The following is a 5,421-nucleotide window of genomic DNA, read 5'->3' as shown; positions in this document are numbered from 1 at the left end:
TAAAAAGAAGAGAAACTAGCAATTACAGGGGCCTGAGCACGTGCTGGGCTCAGCAGAGCTGCAGAAAGGGGGCTGGTGTGCTGATCAAGGGGACGACGGCAGAAGGTACTAGAATGAAGGAAAGCAGGACCCCGTGGACTATAGAATAAGATTCTCAACTGTGTCCTGAGTGCAAAGGGAAACTTTTGCAGAGCGTAAAGCAGGGGAATGACATGACTGGATTCACCTTTTAAAAAGATCATTCTGGCTGCACTGTGGAGAATGGAATTTTTGTGGATGAAATTCCAGTATCGACATTCAGTGCCCTTCGCTAGTTGGGCCCAACTGAAACTTTCAGCCACATCGTCCGTCCCTGCCGTACGTGCTGGGGTCATGACGTGCCCCACCGGTTATTGTTCCTTGGATACTTTTAATCCAGCCGTTCATCGTTGTCCTTTCTTCTGGCAATGCCCTCCCTGCTGTTCCGGGTGGTTTGATACCTCTGACCATCCATGCTGTGCGCTTGGATGTGGAACCAGAACAGGACCGGGGAGTTAATCAAGCAACAGATATGTAGTGCTCATCCACTGTGTGCCTGGTACTGTGCTGGGCTCCTAGGATTCAGGGAGAACGAGACAGACACAGCCCCTGTCTACACGGAGCTCACATTCTGAAAAGTGTGTGAGAATATGCAGGAAATATGGAATGTGCTAGAAAGCCTATACCTTGAAAGATAACCAACCCAGTGCTGGCAGCAGCATCTTGGAGGCAAAGAATCAGAGGTTTATGGTCTCAGGGAATCTGTAGCTTATAGAATCAAATCCTACCAGAAGAAAAGAAAACCTCAGGAATCGGGAATTAGTATTTATCAAGTCTCCAGAGGATGGGGTGGCTGTATAAGCTTAGAAGTGATGGAAGATACCACAAAGGACAAGACATAAAGCAAACTGGAAAATACCCACAGCAAATATGACAAAGGATTACCATCTTTATTATGTAAAGAGCACATGCAAATCAATTAAATTCACTAAGACCCCAGCAGATAAGTGAGCAGAGGGCAGAAAGAGACAATTCTCAAAAGAGGGAAATACATACAACTGGTTAACAAACACAAGAAAAACATGTTCGTTCCCTCTAATAATCAAAGAGATGCTTATTAAAACCATGAGATAACATTTTTCGCCTATTGAACTAACAAAGTTAAAATGGAAACGGGAAGAGGGTGGCCAATGCTTTCGAGAACGGGATGACAGAGGCATTGCTGGGAGACGCACAAAGCAGGGCAACCATTTTTGAAAAACAATTTGGCAGCATGCATGAAGAGTCTTAAAATATGGTTTACTTTTAGTAATTTCGTTTCTCAGATTTTTTTTTCCTAAAGAAAGTTTCCAAAAATAGAGAAAGGATCTATGCATGAAGATTTTTTTTTCTCCCTTGGAGCCTTATTTATAGTAGCCAAAGGGTAGGGGGTGGAGGCGAACGAAATAGAGAATTAGAGAAGTACAGATAGCCATATAAGGAAACATTCTGTGGCCATTTAAAAAAGATGTTTATGAAATGCTAAAGTTAAGTAAAGAAGGAGGACAGAAAAAGAAATTCTGCGTTCGGTATGATTGTGCTTATAGGGAGAATTTCAGAGGCACATTGACTTAAAGATTTCCACATTATTAGACAGAGAGAGAGCATGCCTGGGGATGTTGGTCTGGGTCCAGGGGCGTGAACTTAGCCACCCAGCTCATACCTCCTCTACGGTTAGGGAATTGGCAGAAGAAACAGGGAGCCGTCCCAGGCTTCCTTGGGTGAACTTGATTTAGCTCCCACTTCTGAGTGAGCACGTGCATGACTTTAAGAAACCGGGCTGGTGCTCATTTCACAAGGGAGAAAACTGAGATCCAGAAGGGTTTAGTACCTTCCTCAAGGCTGCACAGATCTGTGGTAGAGCTGCTACTAGAATTCAAACCAGTACAGCCTTCTACCTCAACATGCATCTGCATCAGGGGATCAGTATTTGCATTTATTTGCAGGGGCGTGTGTGTGTGTGTGTGTGTGTGTGTGTGTTTATCCACATGCATGCTGCGGCTCTGACGCCTTTATGTATATTCAGAGGACTAAGGAACCAACCAATGTGGTTTACCTGGAATGTCCCGGTTTTACGGCTCCAGTCAGGCAGCGACTGCCGGCCACCCTGAACGCTTGTGGGTGTCACCGTGTTGTGTGAGCACAGGCTTTGGGGGTATGCTACGCACCTCTTGGTACGTCTTGGTTGGTTTTTCTGCTGCAAACTGGCTGCCATGTCAGCTCCCGCCACTGGGCTTCACGGCATCTCTAGCCCTAGGCCAGACTCTTCCAGTCTGGGGCGCTTGGCTGAGGGAGGAGGGGTCGCCGGTATCCGCGGGCCCGATTCCCACCGGCCAGTGTTCTTTGCAAGCAGCCACCACGGCACCAGCCAGCCAGCTTAGACGCCGAGAAGCGTCCCTCTCCTCTGATCCTCCAGCTTCACTCAGCCCAGGAGTAGATCTGTTTGCTTTCAGCACGCAGACAGCATGCACTTGCCTCCTGCCTCTTGCGGCTTAATTAGCTCTAATGGGGGTGGAGACTGTCCTTGGACGGCTTCCCGCAGCTGCCCTCTGCTGGCCAGTAGCCGCATAGGCGGCCGGCACCTGCGACCCAGAAGCCGCGGTTTCAGCCTTAGAGACTGCCGACCAGCGACAGGTATTTCCCAGAGGGACTCTGACATGGAGAAGCAGTGATGACAAAAGACCTTTCTGCCAGTCCTGGCACACTGAGCAGCCCCAATCTCCCCCTTCAAGAATTAACATGTACAAAAATGCCTTCTTTGTGTTCACTGGGAAGATGGGTTATTAAAATTGACCTGTGTGTTTAAGGCACGGTTATAACCTTTATGACCTTGAGCAAGTGGCTGTGCGTCTCTGGGGTTTGACTTACTCATCTGTAACATGGGCACACAATGGCGTCTCTCATGAGGTTCTTTTTTTTAAAAAAAAATTCTTTAATGTTTATTTATTCTTGAGAGAGAGAAAGACAGCATGAGCGGGGGAGGGCCAGGGGGGAAGACAGAATCTGAAGCAGGCTTCAGGCTCTGAGCTGTCCACACAGAACCTGATGCAGGGCTCAAACTCATGAACCATGAGGTCATGATGAACTGAAGTCTGGGGCTTAAGTGACTGAGCCACCCAGGTGCCCTTATCATAATGTTCTTGAGCTCCACCCGAGGGATCTTGATAAACGGTGACTATTGTTATTGATAAAGATACTATTATCATTGCAGTTGAAGCTGGCTGCTGGTTAAAGCTTCCCTGCAGTGAAGGGGAAAGATTGTGTGGATCAAATGCTCTCTGAGCTGGGTCTTGGTGCATTGCTAGGACTTGACAAACAGTGTTTTATTATTGTTATTATTATTATTATTATTATTATTACAATGTGCCAAGTGTTGTTCAAGAGAAGAGAAGGGTACAGAAATGAATAATTCACCAGACCCAAGACAGAGTAAGTGCACTATATTTGAAATCAAATACAGAATTCTTATATTCAATTGCTGCATGTTTTAAAAATAATAATGACCATAATAACACAATCTCACGTTTGTCTAGCATTTTCAAGTTTCGGAGTCCTTTTCCAGGCCCCTCAGAGAGATAATGGATGTGAGCACTTTAGAAAATAGACAGCTTTCTGCAAAATTAAGGTGATTTGTATTGAGGAGCGAAGTTTGTCTATATCCTTCATCGACTAAACAAATCGTTTGTTTGCTCCTGTTACATTGATAAAGACGATCACAGAACCATAGGATCGTGGACCCTCGGAGCTAGGCGAGGCTTTATCTGTCCCTCTCTTCATCCATCGCTGTCTACAGAATGCTCGTCAGGCAGGAATCCATATTGCCTGTTTGATTGCTTTTGGGGATGGAGCGCTCACTCCCACTCTGCGTGGAAGTTCATCCGTCATCGGAGAAGCAGATACAGTGACTATTCAGCCTTCCCACTTGTTGCCTGAATCTAGACAACCAGTTATGTTCACTTTGCCCCTAAATATCTCTTAGCATCTTTATTATTGCTGCCTCTGTACACATATCACTTCCATTGCAATTAGAGGGATTCCTTATTTGGACTGTCAGCTTGAACTCCCCCCCTCTTCACTCCCAATCCATTCTGCACACTGCTTTGTCACATGCAAATCTGATGTTGCATTCCCCCTCCTGGAGAAACGAGGCTTCCTAATCAAGGCCTGTGATCTCCCAGCCTCTAGCCTTCTCCTGGAGCAGGGGATGGCAAACTACAGCCTATGGGCCAAATGTAGCCCACAGCCTGTGTGTGCCGTGAGCAAAAGGTTTGTTTTTTTTTTTTTTTTTTTGCATTTTTAAATGTAAAGTGTGAAATTGACTATTAGCCTTTTGGTTGCTTAAGGATTTGAGGGCATCATCTCTGGAACTTCAAAGCTAAAGCGCTTACCATCTGACCTTCTACTGAAAACGTTTGGGGACACCTCCTCTGGAGGGTCAGCTCCTGACACCACACACACACCTGGCTCGGTAACTCACCAGACTCAAAGCGCCATATAGCTGATACAACTCTACATCTGACTATACGGTCCTACCCTGCCTGATCTTCTGATATGCTCCTTCTAACCTTTTAATGGTGATGTGGATGCTGATAGCCAAGTGCCAGAGACTGATGCACCATGCAGTTTAAAGCACTTTACATGGATTAACTCCCTTGAGCCACACAAAGGCTATGAGGGAGTCACTACCATTATTCCCATTTTACAGAGGAGGAAACTGACACATCAGAGATCAGTTCACTTGCCCCAGGTTACAGCGGCCAGTTGATTAAAGACGCAGCTCTGATGTCCTCAGGCAAGCCCTCTCAGGACTCCTGGAGGTAACTTGCTGTTCTCTCTGCTCAGATTATTTAGTGCCCACCTGGATGATAACATGTCCCCTAGAAGATCGCCACTGTTCGTGCCAGTGGCCACCCTGCTACCCAAACAGTGACCTGCTGGGAGCCAGGGGTCACATATTTTGCACTTTTTATTTCCTCCCCCATACATATCCCTAGACCCAGCTCACTATTGATGCTGAAAACAATGCTCAAGGGAACTGGATTGAGGGGTTTACTGTAGCAGGAGTACCTTGACCTTGGGGCCCCTGCCGAGCTCCAGCTCCGCTGCTGACTCAAGAGGCAAGGAGCAAGTGAGGACCCTGGAATTTGAAACTCTCTCTCTAAGGCTTGATTGATGAAGGGATGGGGATGGGACAGGTTCTTCTGGGGTCTGGCTCCCTGAAGAAGTTTAGAGGGGTAAGCCAGGAAGGACAAGGATATCAGCTTATTTAAAGATGGCAAAGTGAAACACACCTCTAGGTAGGGGTCTTGCTAGCTTCCTATGTAATAAGTAGCTCTAAAAAGTATGAACTGCTGTTTAATTGTA

Source organism: Crocuta crocuta, unplaced genomic scaffold (assembly GCF_008692635.1).
Source record: "Crocuta crocuta isolate KB4526 unplaced genomic scaffold, BGI_CrCroc_1.0 scaffold95, whole genome shotgun sequence".
Taxonomy (NCBI): Eukaryota; Metazoa; Chordata; class Mammalia; order Carnivora; family Hyaenidae; genus Crocuta; species Crocuta crocuta.
This window is presented reverse-complemented; position numbering follows the sequence as displayed.